The sequence below is a fragment of the Ptychodera flava genome, chromosome 16 (assembly GCF_041260155.1).
Source record: "Ptychodera flava strain L36383 chromosome 16, AS_Pfla_20210202, whole genome shotgun sequence".
NCBI lineage: Eukaryota > Metazoa > Hemichordata > Enteropneusta > Ptychoderidae > Ptychodera > Ptychodera flava.
The window spans coordinates 32,195,875-32,214,641 of NC_091943.1; positions in this window are offsets into that span (position 1 = coordinate 32,195,875).

The following is an 18,767-nucleotide window of genomic DNA, read 5'->3' on the forward strand; positions in this document are numbered from 1 at the left end:
GATAAAGTCTATTAGTAAACAGATTAATACAATTATCGTGTGATGTTGAACTAAATCCTGGACCAGCGACCCGTCAGACAGCTGCAGCCCTGACACTTACAAGAAACAAAGAGCGGCATCTTCATATCAATCAATTACAGAAATGTTAAAAGATATCCAGAAAACAGTGATACGAAAATGATAAACAGTAAGGTAGAGGGAAAATGATAAACAGTAAGGTAGAGGGAATGCAAAACCAAATAAATGAGATGAAAAAAAAGATTGATGATGTCAGGCAAAGTGCAGAAGGCGAAAGAAGAACGTCTCAGAAAGATTGACCGAATATCTTCACTATCGAAGTGGTGCTGAATGATCTAATATCAGCTAAGGTAGAAAAGGAAGACTGATCGAAAAGCAACAGCATTATTTTCAGGGCGATGAAGAAAGACATATTGAGACTGCGAGGAAACGGATTTGAAAAAGACGCTACTATTGGAGAAAATGAACATCACAGAAAACATAGACTTTGAAAGACTGCATAGCATGAAAATCCGAACCTGTACCGACAGACCAATAGTCGCCATGTGTTGCGTATCTAAAGACAAGAAAAAGATGATGTCCCAGGAAATGGAGCTAATGTGCAGCATCTCGGAAGCTGTTATCCAATTGGTTGGCTGAATCTAGAGGAAAGGAGCTCCATGGTACGGTACGTACATTTTCGAAGGAGAACATTTGTCTAGTAACAAGTTCCACCAGTAAGAAATTTTCGGTAGATGCAAAAAGTTTTTCAATAAAAACGGTAAAATCCTTGCGAATTACAAGACACTTGTGGCTTATTAGAATGGAGCAAAAATATTTCTTGTTTCACAATGATCCCTATTACGAAGAATTTTAATGGAGCAAAGCCACTCCTCAGAATTTGTCCACTTACAAGCACATTTCAGATCGGTTACTTCGTATAATAGATATGCCAGTAGATGCTTTAAAGTGTCGTGACACTTTAAAGCATCTACGGAGCATCGACCACATATATGGTTTGCACTCCCTGTACTCTAATATTGTTACTAGTCTCACTACAGCAGCTCACAATAGTATTCCTACTATGTCTGCTGCAACGGGGTTCGACATAGTTCGAGGGTGCAATGAGCATGTGCCTAACTTTCATAATGCCGCTCGTGATGCGTTTAAATTATGGACCGCTAATGGTAGGCGAAGAACTAGTCCGCTGTTTGATCTCATGCATAAAACTCGTGCAAGTTTAAGCTGGAGTAGTAAGACTCATGTTTAAGTCGCATTAGGCATGTAAAAGGAACGAAGGTCAAGCAAAGGCGGATGCATTAGCTAATAATGTGACTGACGCAAGGGAGGTTCGCGCAAATGTTGGAAATCTGTTACCACCACTCAGAGGTGTCCCCTTCCAACTGATGTTGCAGTGGGCAGGATAACATTGCTGATATGTGGAAAAATCATTATGAGAAGCTGCTTAACTCAGTTTGAAACTGCAATGACAAGCATTTTGTATTGTCGTCATTGAATGAAATTGATTTTCACAAAGATATGGTGTTACGGTGACGAAATTACTCGATGTGTTAAGTCGCTAGCAGCAAATACAGCAAACATTGCGCTAAACTAGTCTACTTCAAGAAATGACAGGAAAGAAAAGAAAATCTCAAAGAAATGTCTTAGTCATTGTACGCAACTTTTCTTTAAAATAAACATTGAGCTATCGACTACCTAAGAATTTCGAATTACAGACTGAACAGAGATACTGGTCCAATTTTTAACTTGGAATAAGTAATCAAGAACGTTATTCAATACCATGAATGACAACGTTTAGAGTACTTACCATCACGTAATCGTCAGCGTTACAACAAACGGCAAGGTATTTGACTTTATGTGTGATATTCGGTTGTGCCGATAGTACAATGTGTACCACTTGTCATGAGTATATCTATAAATATATATATATAGTCGTCCTATAAATTATCATCAACATCCAATCGTCAGTTCTCTATCCTGCAATGCTGTATCAGTAATACATTGTACAGAATTGTGCTATTCAGTTATTCTCTGCTTTGTCCGAGATGTGGAGTGAAACATAAGCTTATATCAAGGTGTCTTTTTTTGAAAATTGGTTAAGTTTTAATATAGATTAGCTTACTGTTCTTTTTTATCACAAAGTGTGTTAGCTAATGACAAGTATGGATTAGTTGTTTATTGGCTTTATCTATGTACGGATGATACACAGGCATGCACATAATGGCAAAGTGGTTAAACTATAGTGAAAACAAAATCAACAATGACCAAACAGTATTATCTATAGCAAAATACAAGGGCTTATTACAGGCATCCTTCGATAGTTTGCAGATTTTCGCCGATTTTTGAGCGAAAGTATTTCGGGAAAGTTTGTGTAGCTGGGAGAGAAAGTTTGAGCTTCGGGGAGGCTAGTTTGACGATTTTCAAAATTCCTCTCAGTATTTTTATGAATATATGATCAGTGTTTGAACCAAATTTGAAAGTCTTTTATCGATACCGTAAAATTTTACTAAATGGTTTACGATCAGTCATATCGTCTCCTATAAGTTCGTCCTGGGAGGAAACGTTTATGAAACAACTGGGGTGATATGTTTCGATTGGCGTGAAGCAGTGTTTCGGCCCTGAGATCAACGCAAAGTAAATATGATTGCGACAGGCAGTACAACACCACTGATTTGTCAAAAGATTCGTCAATTTTGAGTTCAGCTTCAAGCTTGTCACGAAAAAAAGACGCCTTACTGACTGACGCACTCATCCATATTTGTTTGTCTTTGTCTTTGTATAGACGCCTGTGAAGCTCATTTTAATATGAAAAGGCCATAATTTATCGAGACGACCATGACATCAAACGGCGTGCCGCGTTTTTAGATTGTTTGTTTTTTCTCCTTGTCTGTGGCCTAAACTAGCATTATGATAAAAAGTTTCTTTTTATCATTGAGAACCTACCTATCCTTTTAGTTCAACAATTGAATTCCCATAAAACAAAAGTTATTTTTTTTTTACCAAACTCCAAAATTGATAGGTAGTTTATTTCTAATGCTTGGGCTCAGCCCATCGCAAAAAGCATACATCAGAACAGAGAGATAGAAAAATACAATGCAAAAAAGTGTACTTGTTAATTTTCAACAGTTAACACTTTTCAGAAGAAAACTCTTCTCGAGCTTTAAATGATCTGTGCACATAAAGAGATAATTTGTATTGAACAAACTGGTTTTTTGAAGTTAACAGAGCAATAAATTTGTCATGTGTAGGATACAATCGGAATCTTTCTGGAATCAATTCTAGTCTATGCTGGTCATATAAAGGACAAAACAATACAAAGTGGCATTCGTCCTCAACAACCTTACGACATTTACTTTGGCAGAAAACACAAAATCTTTGTTCCGCTGGAACAACTGGTTTAGAGTGACGACCAGATTCAATGGCTAGATTATGACTGGATGTGCGAAGCCTGGATAAACAAGATTTGAATTTCATTACACTAATAGAGGATAAATACATTTCAGGCTCTAGTAGAGATTTAAATTTTACATAAGTACACAGTCTTCGTGATTGTTGCATACTAGCAGACCACTCTTGCTTGTAGCAGTCCTGAAGTCTTAATTGAAATAAACGTAAAAAGCCTTTTTATCTCCGACCTGTTGTTCAACCCACGCAATTCCAAAGCCATATTTATAAAGAGATCTTTAACCTTTGTTACCCAATTACTCCTTCCTGCTTCATCTAATTTGGTTAACATAGTGTAACAAGCTTTGGGATAACGGGTAGTGTCCATTTCTAAAAGTTTTAACCAATAAGATATGCAACGTTTCATATATGTACATGACAGGGGAAATCGACCACATTCTCCAAGGAGTACCTCAAAATTTACACTTGTATTTACCCCCATTAAGAAACGACAAAAGTCCAATTGAACTCTTTCTATCTCTAAAGAATAATCACACCCCCAGATTTCAGCCCCATAACAAAGTACGGGTAAAACTGACGTATCAAACAACTTAAATGCTTCCCTTAAAGGGAGACCTCCTAATTTTTTTATGACAATTTTTATTTGGTGCAAAGCTCTCTTTCCTTTCATGGCTAATTGATGTTTTGCTGGTGACCAAGACAGTCTGGATGAAATTAAAATCCCGAGATAATTATAATGTTTGACTGTATTGATTTTTGCACCATTGTAGAACCAACGTTCATAATGTTTAAGGATACCACCGTTTCTAAAGACAATGACTTTGGTTTTATCTAAATTTACAGACATGAGCCATTGCTTGCAAAACAACTCAAGTTGATTTAACTTTCTTTGTAAAGATATTGGTAAATCAGCAACATCGGCAACGTCATCTGCGTACATCAAAATTCCTAAATTTGGGAAATCGTCATTAATAAAAATACCATTGTTCTGATTTATATCCATATATGAAGCTAACTCGTTCACAAATAAACAAAATAAAAAGGGACTTAACATACATCCTTGCCTAGTACCTACAGTACAATCAAAATATTCTGTTAAACCTCCATTACATAAGACACATGACTTTAAGTTATTGTACATTGAGCGAAGGACAGTTAAAACCCTACCGTGAAGACCATACGAGATTAATCTATGCCATAAATAAGTGTGGTTTACTGAATCAAATGCTTTCGAAAAGTCTATGAATACGCAATACATTCGACCTTTCTTTTGAGATAAATACTTCTGAATCATTGATTGAAGAGAAAATATATTGTCAATGGTACAATATTTTTTTCGAAAACCAGCCTGGGCTTCAACAATAATTCCAGATTCGTCTGCCCATTTTACAAATCTGTCGTTAATAATTTTTGTAAATATTTTACTCATCGCAGAGAGTAAAGAAATCCCTCTGAAATTATTTACATCAGATAAGGAGCCTTTTTTATGTAGGGGGAATATTATCCCTTTACACCAGCTCTCAGGAAAATTTCCTTTGCTCAAAATAAGATTAAATAAGTCACACAAATAATTACACATTATCTCAGTACCATGTTGAAACATTTCATTGACAAGTCCATCTGGACCGGGTGACTTATTCCTCTTTAAATGTTTAACAGAGTTCACAACTTCTTGATGAGTAATATCCTTATTTACAGAGATGGGAAGATCATTTTGACAACTGTCACAATATAAATCATGATTTTCCAATTCACTTGAGATCTTAATATCGAAATCAGTGTCAACAGGATTACAACGAGTGTTGAACAAATCTTCAAAATAATGATACCATTCGGCAGATGCAATTTTATTTTGACTCGTAACTGTCCTTCCCGTCTTAATCTGTTTTATCACACTCCAAAATTTGGAAGGATCGTTCACACTTTCTAGTAGGTCTGTACGTTGCTTCGACTTGTGAGCTTTAATTTTTGCGGCACACACTTTCTTGAAAAGATTGCGAGAATCTATATAACTTTTTAAATCATCTGCACTGTTTGAAGTACGGAATCTATTAAGATATTCAAATTTCTTTTTCCTAATATTAACACATTCATTATCCCACCAAAGTCTTGTTGGTTCTGTACAATCATTATTTATAAACTTTGTGGGAATTTTCATATTTTTACCAGCTCTTTGCAAAAATATTTTCAAAATTGTACAGCATTATCTACACTACATTGTTGAATTGAATGTTGGAAGTCAGCAAACCCCTTCCGTGAAACATCATCCTGTAAAAGGTTAACAAAATCTGACAAAAAATCTGGCTTCCATCTATATTTTTCCCATGTATGTAGCTCAATGGAATCAAAACTTTCAGCAAACGCATTGCTATTGTCAACATCAATTGACAATGTACAAGAGACTGGGAAATGATCTGACCAATCATTATTACCAACAGTAAAGTCACATATGTAATCAAATAGTGAAGTGCTAACTATAATGTAGTCCACAACACTTGTTCCATTATTTGTACAGCAAGTAAAATTACCATTGTTGTCACCTTGAAAACGACCATTTAGAAAATGTACATACAGTTTACAACAAAAATCAATTAAAGTACGACCAAAAGTATTTATTGTGTTGTCTCTGGATTTTCTACTTTCACAAAAATCATCAATCTCGTAGTCAAGGTGGTGTATATCATTTTCTTCTAGAGACTCTTTAAAATAGTCACAAAGATTACCAGTTCTAGCGTTGAAGTCACCAACTAAAATGAAATCTGGATTTATATACCTTGATTTAAGCTCCGTAACATAATTTTCTAAACGAACAATACCGTTGGGCTCATCGCCATATGTTGAGGCTCCCTCGGGTGGTACATATACACTTCCTAGGATTATGTCATTTGGTACATTAAATGCTTCTTTTTTGATTTCAAGAAATAAAGTGTCTTCAAAATCACCATAGACTCTTTTAGTATATTTATCAATATAATTTGAAACAAAAACACAAATCCCTCCAGAATACCTTCCACTTTTATGTACTCTGTTTCGTACAGTAGAGTAGGCTTTGTGAGTAGGTGCTAACCAATTTATAAACTCATTATTAGACTTTGCCCATGTTTCACATATACTAACAATAGAAAAAGTAGAAAAATAATCTCTCAAAGAATAATTTTGAATGTGTGATTTTAATCCTCTTGCATTCCATGATATTATAGAATATGAAACCTTTTGGTTAACATTACAGTGTAAATTTTCTCTCTGAACTTGTTGCAGTTGCTGGGCCTGGCCACACCTCTATAAGCAAACAAATCATTCGTTGCGACATTGTATGAATACTTTTTACCGTTAATAACGAGTTTGTTCATAACTTAGATATGATTGTTTCTCTTCTTTGCGTGCTTTCACCATGAAAGGAATCAAGATCTTTCGTATACGTCGAACCGCCGGTGGGAAATCTTCTGAAATACTAAAACCTGATTCTGTTGTTAATACCTGTCGCGCTAGTCGTAGAATTTTCATTTTTGCCTTAAATGACAAAAATCTTACAATAATCGGGCGTGGGTCTCCGACCTTAGGTCTAAAGTTTAGTCGGTGCGCTCTTTCTATCCGTATTTCCTGTTCGAGTTCTTCATCCGGTATTTGTAACTTTGATCTTAAAACTTCACGTATAGCTTTTTCACAATCTTCCCAGGTTCATTTTGTTGTTCTTTAATCCCTCTGAAAACCAAATTGTTCCGACATGTCTGTGAACGAAGACCGACAACTTCCTTTTCTAGTTCATCAATTCTTTCTGACAGTCTTTTATTTTCCCTTACCAGATCGTCTTGTGTTTTCTGTATGTTTTCAACGGTTTTTGTTACGTGTTTCATTTCTTTCTTCAAATCTTTCATATCCACCTGTATTGCTTTCAAAATCGGTAGAACTAAGTCCATGCTCTCGTCTTCTTGTTCCTCGGTATTAATTAGGTCTCCACTTGCTGAAAGTTTCATTTGTCGTGTTTTTGGGGGACCCGGGTTCAATTCAACATCACCACCAAGTTGTAGGAGGCAGGGGACAAAAGGCAGGACAGCAGCATCCACATTCTTGTCGCTGAATTTTACCTGCCTTAATGCGTTCAATGTGCTGGTTACGTAATTGGTATGCCATCCACGTTGCAAGTTCAACTCCTTACAGTTTTCTTCAACATTGCAGTAATTTTCATTCGAAATCTCACAGCTTAGTTGTATCAAATTATGAAATTGATCAACTGCGTGCAGTAGAGTAAACGTTCCAGCAAGTACGAAACCAATTACTGACATAGTGCAAAAAAGCCGGTACATCAGGTCATTGAATGGTGACCATACAGTGAACGGTGTGTAACCTTCGAGTGACACATCTCTCCAACTTCTTGGGTGCAAAAAACTGCCAATTTGTAACCTCCATGCCGTTATACTCACAGTCATGATGTTATCCTTCTATGTACGACTTCGTTAACTGAAATTCCCAGATATCAAGGTCGTTTCGACGAAAAAATTCAGTTCAGAGACGGAGCGAAGAGAAAGCACTGCTAACGCTTCAGCAGCACGTGACCAGCCAAAACAAAAGTTATTTTCATATCCGACTAAATATTTACTTAAGGTTCCAAGACTAGGAATGGACCTCTTTAGTCTAACAATTCTCCAGTGGTTAATAAGCTCAAACCCCCCGTACATTATACATTTTCTAAAAGCCTAGATATGGGGGAAGATATTGGTAATCACAGTGCCACCATTGTTTACATAACTATCATGTGAGAGGTAATTTGCATAACCTTTCAAAAATCGGTTTTCCCTATGTTTTGTCTCAATACTTCAACATATCTGACTCAAACTTACTGGAATGCAAGCTGTCACAACGCTCTTTAAAAGTGTGTCTCAGATTTTTTATATCTTGCTTGGTTTTTATTTTAACTAGGGTTAAATTCACCGCTCTGGAAGTTTTTCTGGCATAAAAATTGTTTAAGAAGGTTTAAAAAACTCTGAGACAAACTTTGGAAGATCTTAAGAACAGCTTACACTCACACAAATTTCAGCCAAATATCTCATAGCATTGAAACAGAACATAGGGAAAACTGATTTTTGAAAGGTTATGCAAATTACCTCTCACGTGATAGTTATGTAAACAATAGTCACACTATGGTAACCAAAATGTTACCCTACATCTAGGTTTTCCGAAAATATATAATTTACAGGGGTTCTGAGCTTATTGACCAGTAGAAAATTGTTGGCTTAAGAAGGTCAATTTCTTGTCTTGGAACGTTAAATCTTCCTAAAATGCTCTTTGTATATTCTTACATGTAGCGTTCTTGTCGAGGCTTATGTCTATATGTGTTATCCAGAGTATGTTGTTTGATATCTGCACCCAGTCAATTAAATACGTATACAGCTCGAAATTTTAGCAATTAGTGTGTAATTTGCGTGACTCAGAATGATTTGCCGTGTAATTAAAATGCAGTCACCTATGAATAAAAAGAGGCATTTGTTTTACAGTTCTACACCGGTATTTACAAGCCGTGTACGCATTGATCGGCGGAGCTTTAAATATTTCAGAAAGACGTTTTATCTTTTAGTGGTGTTCACGCATACGTCTGCATGGAACAAAATGAAACAGTGTATTTTGCACGATTGACATTTGTTCCAAAAGATTAAAGACATGTTTTGACGGATTCGTGCTTTTTTCATATGTAATTATAACAGAGAATGTACATGTCATTCAAATACAATGTCCTTAGTGCACTGTTCATCCAACCAAAACTGTAAGATGCTACTGTTTACAGTGTCTATTTTGTTGACCGCCTTAGTGACGTGGCTTGACATGGAAGTAAAACCATCCTTAATCATTCAGGTTGCAGATGTACGATTCTAGCATTAGTTTAGTTGGTAAATCATCTGAAATATATTTTGGCATCACCGATTTAAGATAGGCATTTCTTATTTTCAGCGTTTAACTAGAATTAAACCACTGCCATTCACGGTTGGCATGAGAGTGTGACGGTCATTGAATAGTTAACACGCTTGGAACTCATTTGGGATAATGGGATGGTGAAGTAAGGTCATTTTAATCAGCAAATGTAAGCTCATCTGCTTTTCTTTTAAAGTTACCACACTTGTTTTTAGGAGTAATTTGCAATATTCAGCCATAGGGCACCTAACACTTTTGAGAAATTTGAAAAATATGAACATCCAATTACCTCACATTAGTTCTAATCGTGGTATTCACTTTTATTTAATTATTCCTTTTACATTTTGATGAACGAAATTTACTTTTAAAGTAATATTGCCAATTGTAGCATTTGTTGATGCTAGGATAGCTCTATAATCTTTATGTACCGATGTTGAAATACAGTTACTCTGATCATCATCACATTTTTCATCACGAGGCAGAAGCTGCAACTGTTGATAATGTTTTCAATATTTCTATGCAATATATCAATTACAGTTTCTTGCTGTCTTCTTACAGCATGAAGCACAAAATATTCAGTTTGTTGGCAAAGCTTGTATATATGAATATATGTATTGAGTGATAATTGAATTAGAATCCAAACTGGCAAGCTGAATACTGGACAGTTTAACATGCTGCGGGAAGAAGAACAAGAACACAGTTGTGTAAACTGAAGGAAAATATTGTAAAAATTATCAAAGTTAACACAGCTACTGCCCTGCTACTGCCTACAGGCAGTGTCACTGTCACCGAATACCGGCAGTGACAGAGATAGCTCTGACTCTGATGTAGTTGAAGAAAAGTCTTGGTCAAATGACGCTCATGACGGTGAATTATATACTTATACACAAGATCAGGCCAGAATGCAACACATGATATGTTAGACCAGTAGACTTGAAAGTAACTGTAATTTTTTAATTCTTGCATATGAAAATAATCAAATGTTAAAGAAAAAATAGGGGCTACCATGCTTGATCTTCTAAATTTTCACATTCTCATCGTAAAATAACACAAAAGTAAAACTTTGACCAGTAAAGACTCTAATGTAAATGAAAAAATGTGCAACTAAATGGAATTATTTTTTACCAAATTTGCCATTATTTCAGAGATTCAAACGCTTATTTTATGGAATATTTTAAATTTCCACAATTCTCAATTTAGATCAACATTATATATCTTGTACTTTTGAAATAATATTTTTGGTAAGTCATTGTGATCAGTTTTTCACAATTTGGCAAAATGTAGCCAGAAAATCGCAATTTGCATACTTTTTCATGATTGTCATTTCGTGTGCTCGTCAGCAGGTGCAATTGACCTGGTTAGAGTTTGATTAGCTCAAATCAACTTAGACTGATAAATGTCATGTTGTTTTATTGGGTATATTGGAGAGAGAGAGAGAGAGAGAGAGAGAGAGAGAGAGAGAGAGAGAGAGAGAGAGAGAGAGAGAGAGAGAGAGAGAGAGAGAGCTATATCTACATCGTACATAATGACCCCTCTAGGCCTATACATATACGGTAGCACTTTTATATTGTCGAATTGGAGTGACTGTTTCTTAACATCACAATGTCACAGTCAACGCCGCAAACTTTGTATTTCCAAAAAAAGTTACTTTGTCTCCATGCGAAATCATCAAATGAACAGGCGCCAAAACCTTAGTTACATGTTGTAGTAACAATAGTACTTGTCTGTATCTTCGCCAACGATACTTGTACATGTTACAGTGGGTAGAATGGTGATGACAGGTCGGAACGGATCCCAAGAAAAGCTACCGATAAACTCATCCGGGCATTCTATCTCCTGATAAGGTAGGATAACAAACAGGAAGAAATAGCTAGTATCAATTAGACTTGTGAAAGGTAAGTTTACAGACTGGAATACTTTCTAGGTATATCAGTTTCTGAAAAGGATATGTTAGAACGTATTCGTGATCAGATCAACGTTTGTCTGACATCAAGATGGCTGAGAAAGTTCGCCACCCTTTTAAGTTTGTTTATATTGCCGCAGCTGAATGTGCCAAATCTTTACGTAAGAGGAAGTGGGACGTATGATGTGAGGAAGTGTTATGATGCTTATACTTAGAGGACAAATTCACATAGTGTTTTCATTGAATGAAAGTTGTTATGTCCCGGCGTCTACAAACCTATAGACTCCATTCGCAATAAATTGAAACAATCATGGAACTCTACGAATGCCGCTTTACGCTTTAGTGTTCAGTCAGTTTAGGAGTGAATGCATTAATGGTGGCATGAAAAGCTTAAATCATTTAACTATAGATACATTCATTCCCCATTGGACACTTTAGAATAATATGTTGATTTGTCTTGAGGATAAAAAATGAAGATAATTGCTATATTCTCTAAGATTTATCTCATTATGGATCAGATCTATATCTTGACTGGACGCACACTTGTATCAAGTGAAATGTGCTAAAACCTATGTTAATGTAATAAGATTTTAGGTGTCTTAATTGTGTAAATCATGCACTTTTATTGTTTCCATTCGATCAATGATTCAGAAACATAGCCAACCACACTTACAGATAATCTGCGGATTTGTCCCCACTTCCTCTGTCTCAGATATAATATTCACATATTGCATGTAAACAGGGTAAACTTTAAGAAGCCATCCTTGTTCAGAGTCAGTACTATAGATAATGACGATGCACACATTGCCAGTTTGAAGTCGAACTAACAAAGAAATTCCTACTCCTCTATAAAATATAGCGTTTATATTGAATATTGTTCATACGTACCTCACAATCTCCAGATGTAACTCCGTTTTCATAGGCTGCCGTTTCACACCGATCACAGACATCTAACAGCTTGTCCCCAGCACTACCGCCCTACAGTAAACGTAGATAAATTAAACGCGATTAGAACTAATTTGGGATAATTGGATGGTGAAATAATGTCGATTTAATCTACAAATGTAATCTCATCTGCTTTTCTTTTTATATTACACACTTGTTTCATGAGTAATTTGCAAAATTGCAACATTCAACTTTATGGCACCTCACACTTTTGAGAAACTTGAAAAATATGAAAATCCAATTATCCCAAATTAGTTCCAATCGTGTTAAAATTAAATGTTTTACTTAGTTTCTCACATATCAAGGAAATCGATTTTTTGATATCGTATAAAACAATACTGGTATTCTCTAAATAAATCTGCGCCAAAATCTCACTGAATTCTCTTCCCTTGAAAAATGATTTAGCAATTGAAGTGATTGTTATGATTTTGAATAACGACTTCACATAGCCTGGATATGACTTTCACCATGTAAAAATATCCTGCAGTGTGCAGGAATCACCGTACGAAGGTTCTACTATTTAGCTCGAGTCTTATTGATGGTAACTAGCCAGATTTATTTTGTTCTCCCTTTCGCGATATGATGTATTAATAATATTTACATAGTGAGAAAATCATCCGCTGGTTTCGGGTCCTATTTTAGCATTATTTTTGCATTCCATTTGTTCATTCTATATTATTGCTGAATTTCCCACCCTAATTGGGCTTTCTAATGGAAAAACAGTGACCATTTCAACAATTTCAGTAATGTCTGCATTGGCAAGGATTCGAACTCGCAACCTACGAAACAAAATCGCATACAGCAAAGAGGTCAACATCGAAAGCTATTCAATGATACATCCCAACGTCTGCTATACGTTTGTTGCTGTTAACCACGACGTTTCCACATAGTTTGGTTTAATCAACACAAGTCATATACATGTCATCTGATACAAACTATAAGTACACAATGATCAATGCAATCTAAATTTCGCCCATGTAGGTCTTACTTTTATCACTTTTTCTCTTTATTTACTATTACTATCACCTTCTTAATGAGCCTCTACAATTGGTAGAATAAACAAGTATTTTAAAAGTTTCAGGTTGAGAATATCTGTCCCAGAGGCGCATTGAACCTTAACGTCGTCACGCCTGTAGCATCAGTGTTCACCTAACATTCGGCGTTGGCATTTGTACAAATGCATATCTATTTGATTTTCAAAGGAATACAAATCTTTCGAAGCATTTCAAGTTGCAAATTAGCAAGAAATTATCTGTAATGTGTTCATCCAATTTAAAAGCCATATCGGGTTATTGCATTCCACTTTTCCGATATACTTCCTCGTAAAATATTTACATACCATGTTTAATTCCTTGTCGAGAATCCCTTCTGACAAATCAAACCATTTGTAATTTTCGCCAGAACTTTTGGCACAAAAAAGTGTTGACACGTTACTGGCAACATCAACAAGACCTTCTTGGATGTTTTGTACCATGTCCAGTAGATTCAATGGACATGTACACGATGGAAGAATCTCACAATTGTCTACGTATTCCCTTCCGTCTTCATCTACTCTTAGTCTACACTTGCTACAACGTGGTTCTTCGTCACCACGAACGTGTGCCAATAACATGATAGAGACTGAGATAATTGCGAATCGGCAGAACGAAACCTAGAAAAGAAAAGATGTTCTATTTCCAAAAGAAAGGTGTACACTGTTATTATTAAGGTAAAAATCTTGTTACGAAATCAATGAACCGAAAGAAGTACTTAATAGATATTTGATGAGGAAATGGAATTGTTTAAAACAATTGCTTATTTCATGTGATAACAAAAAAGGTGACGACGCACATCCTTGCGTATCAAGTTCGTCGGTAAAATTTCACAATCTTTCACTTTTTATATCACTTTTTTGATTAAGACTTGTTATTGAGATGTTATTAATCGAAATCTACACCCGATTATTTTGTTTTCTCATAAGTAAATATCATGACACAAACACAAAAGCGTTTCAGTATCAATGTTACATCTGACGTAGACGATATCCCAAACATCAAATAACTCGAAGTCTGTAAACTTTAAAACGAGAAGAGAACCCAACACAGTCACACTCCGAAGCCACACGAAGACTATCCTTGTTGCTCATTTGTAGCCGACAGAACATGGAGACACAAAAAATTTTTCATGTAAGCCGGCCTCGCAAGTGACCGGTAATGCTGAACATATTCTTTTAGGGAACTAGAGTAATTTCTCATGTCACTTCCATAGATGGACAGATGCCAAACATCAAATGAAAGCAAAGTTACCAAATACCTCAGCTATATCTTGAGACTGTTCGAAGCTATATGATATAAAACAGTTTTTGTTTTGGCCGGAATATAAAAAGGCATAAAGACGCTTAAACGGCCGTCAAAATGTGCAAGACATCCATGGATTTACTTGATGCCACAGGAATATTTTATTTTCTGCTTACATGATAGCCTTACAAATTTGAAACTACAGTTGAACAATTTTGTCTTTACATTTAGAAGTATAGTGGCCGACCTAACCAAAAGTTAAACAAGTTCAATTTCTGTGTATCTTGACCTTTTGCTATGATGATGACTGTCGTGCTGTCTGGCCCTTCAAAATTTCAGTGCTTTCCCACTAGCGATTTAAAACGTCTTGATTTGAGATAAATTTGAATATTTACTAAAGGCCGCTGTAATTGCGTGTCAAGATTCATACTTATTCAAGTGCTGGTCATATTTGTTAATTGGCATATTACTCAAATATTTTCCAACAGTAAAGCAGAACGTTTAAAGGCATCGTATAAGCTCGCGAAAATTGGGTACATAAATAACTTCGATCATGATGGTTTGGTCAACCGTGGTTGATGCTTCCTCATGTAGTACATGACAAATACTACTATAGCTTTGTCGGGAGGTCACGAGGCCAAGGCCCAGAGAATACGCCATTTTCAGAGTGGTGTCTAGCCAAAGAACTTGCATACCGACAAGCCTGTTGCATTTTCTTCTAACATAACATATAGGAACCTTCACTATTGACCATACTGACAAGTTACTGGATGGGCTGATAACGTCTTTGAAATATAACACCATATCTGTCTTGGAAATTTAAATATGGCTTGTTCGTTGACGCACCAAAAGAATTCGCGCCCTGGCTAGTACCCATCATCTGTACTGACTATTCACAAAGCTCTGTTCAATGCCTACTGAATGGCACCAAGTCGTAACAACAAGGCAGTTCTACGACAAGGCAGTTCTAGTTGACAGCAATCCAAATGCATTTGTGAGCAGATTATTACAATTATTGGGCAATGTTGAACAAAATCCTTGACCAGCAACCCTGACACTAACATGAGAACTCAGCGCGGCACCTGCAGATGAATCAATTACAGACATAGTGAAAGATACCCGGAACAACCTGAGAGAGCTAAAAGGGAAACGGAAACGTTAAACAGTAAGATAGAGAGAATGGAAACAACTAAATGAGATGTAAGAAACGATTGATGGTGTCAAGCAAACTGCAGAAGGCGAAAAAAGAACATATCAGAAAGACTGACTGACTAGAAGATGACATCTACACTATGGAAGTAGTGATGAAAGGTCTAATCTCAGCTTATGTAGAAATAAAGACTGGTCGAAAAGCAATAAGATCATTTTTAGAGCGATGAAGAAAGATTATAATGAGACTTGGGAGGAACAGAACTGAAAGAAAGACGCCACTATCCGAGATGAACATCATAGAAAACATTGACTTTGAAAGACTGAATAAAATTATAATCTAAACTTGTACTGACAGACGAATAGTCGCCATGTTACGTATTTAGAGACAAGGAGAAGATTCTGTTCGAGGAAAGGAGCTCCGTGGTATCGTACAAACATTTTCGTCGGAGAACATTTCTCCAGTGAGACAAGTTCCACCAGGAAGAAACTTTAGTAAATACTAAGAATTTTTCAATAAAAACGTAAGAGCCTTGTAAATTACAAGACACTCGTGGGTTATTAGAATGGACCAAAAATATATCATAAATAATGTGAATAATAGATGCTGTTTTAAGTGAAGACCATCCATGATAGAACGGCTAGCAACGTCCTAGAACTCTGTAAATAGGATGTGCACTTCCTTTCATGGAATGAGCAAGGTTTGCTCTACGATAGCTGCTTGTTGAATGCTTTAAAACACTTGACCCTGTTTGTATTGTGGATACCTAGTTCTAGAAGGAGTCATCAGATCTTGTTTGGAAGGGTTATGAAACATACCATTCGTGCAAAGGAAATAAGTTCCAAAGTTGCATGATGTGCTGAGGGAGTATCTGTCTTAGTCAAAGATGGTGTACCTCAGATATCGTTATGCTCAGATATCGTTATGCTGACCGTCACAAGTTCGACTATTGCAAGAATGTTGTTTTAGGATGTCTATAGGCTCCTACATCTCTCCAGAAGGGTCTAAGCGATATATTTCTGAAAAGATGGGGAACCAGATGTTGGCTCATCAAATTACATATTACAAAGCAACATATCCCAACAATCATCTAGGCCTGCTACTTAGGGGAGATTTCAGTGCAAGAAGTGCACGCGATACGATTAAAATCAGTGATTTCAAAAATCGCACACCAATGACACTGGAAAATTTGAAATTGATGGTTTTGACCAATAGTGCATGTCGGAAGGCACTATCACAGAGTACTTTGGAAGGAGACTCCTGGAATTGAGTAGGGATCAACATTGAACACACAACTAAAATGAAATACAGCAGTAAATGATATTACATATTCAATACACTAGTCAGTAGACTTGTTCCCCCGTTTTCAATACAAATAAAATTAAAGCTGCAAGCAGCGTTGGCGGGGCCCAAGCGGTTAAATGGTTGAAAAATCTTGCACTAATGATATTATGTGCAAAATTCGAGCTTGAAAAAGTAGGATTTTGAACATCATCTAATAGTTACTGTACGTTTCACTTGGAAGTTAATATTTTACGGAAAATCCAATATGGCGGCCAAACCACAAGACCGATCAAAACCTATTTCACAAACTTGAAACACATCACTTTAAAGATGGTATATGCAAAATTTCAGTCAATTCGATGTTTGTTCTGGAGAAGAAGATTTTTAAAGATTAAATCACGATTTTCGAAAAATCCAATATGGCGGCCAAACCACGATCAAAAGGCCTTTCGCAAACTTGAAAGAGATCACACTTAAGATGTTACATGTCGAATTTCAATCGAATCTGTGCATTGGTTCTGGAGAAGAAGATTTTTAAAGATTAAATCACGATTTCGCAAAATCCAATATGGCGGCCAGACCACGTGACCGATCAAAACGCCTTTCGCAAACTTGAAAGAGATCACACTTAAGATGCTACATGTCAAATTTCAGTCGAATCGGTGTGTTGGTTCTGGAGAAGAAGATTTTTGAAGATTAAATCACGATTTTTGCAAAATCCAATATGGTGGCCAAACCACGTGACCGATCAAAACGCCTTTCGCAAACTTGAAAGAGATCACACTTAAGATGTTACATGTGAAATTTCAGTCAAATCGGTGTTTTGGTTCTGGAGAAGAAGATTTTTAAAGATTAAATCACGATTTTCGCAAAATCCAATATGGCGGCCAAGGTCACGTGACCGCATGCGATTTTATTGGCAAATTCTTAAGACCTTAGGCCATGCTTGCTATACAAAAATTTCAAATTGACTAGACCCCTGGGTCTTCTGGAGAAGCCATTTTTAGGTTTTTGGAAAATCCAACATGGCCACCAGGTCACGTGACCAATCGAAATTTGTATACCCAGCTGCACGAGATCTCATAGGTACCTATTAGCCCTGCAAGTTTCAGAAGTTTGCGGTAAGTGGTGTTCAAGTTCCAGGTCGACAAAAAAAGAGCGGAAGAAGAAGCAGTAGAAGAAGAAGAAAGTTGAACTCTTACGAAACCAATAGGGGCCCAGCCGGTAGGCTGGGCCCCTAATTATTCCTTTAAGATCATTCGCACACCTTCCATTTAAAATATGAATGGTCTGATCCCTACTGACTAATGGAAATCACTAGGGATCACTCCATTCATATTGTAAGTTGGTAAAGACTCCTAAAATACCCCTACACAGAACGGCGAAAGATACTGACGAGCTTGCTAGCGAACTTGACAACTATAACAAAGAATCTTGGGTAACCCGTGTATCAAATATCTGCTATGTGAGTATTGTTTTGGAGAAGTGTAATGGTTCTGGGAGGCCTTACACTTTGGTGTATTCATTCAACTTTTCGCTATGAGTTAACCCAATATTTTCAAATAAAACTGTATGAAGTAAAGCTAAAAATCTTCTATACTGTAACTTTAAGTTCTTATTTCGAACTTACGATTATCCGTTCTTCAGGTTTAGGGCCCATTCTCTGTCGTAGAAGGTGTGATCTTAGAGTAGAAGTAGGAAAGGGTAGAGCCAAAGTCATTGTTGTTAAAGAGAGGACATTAAATATGTGTCTCTACATGAAATAGAAGATGAACACACTTTTGTTTGTGTCCGCCCTTTTTACCAGAATTTAAGACAACCGTCGACAATTCATTCACTGAAGTTTTCCTCTCACAGTTCAATAGCTCTCAGCCTGTCATTG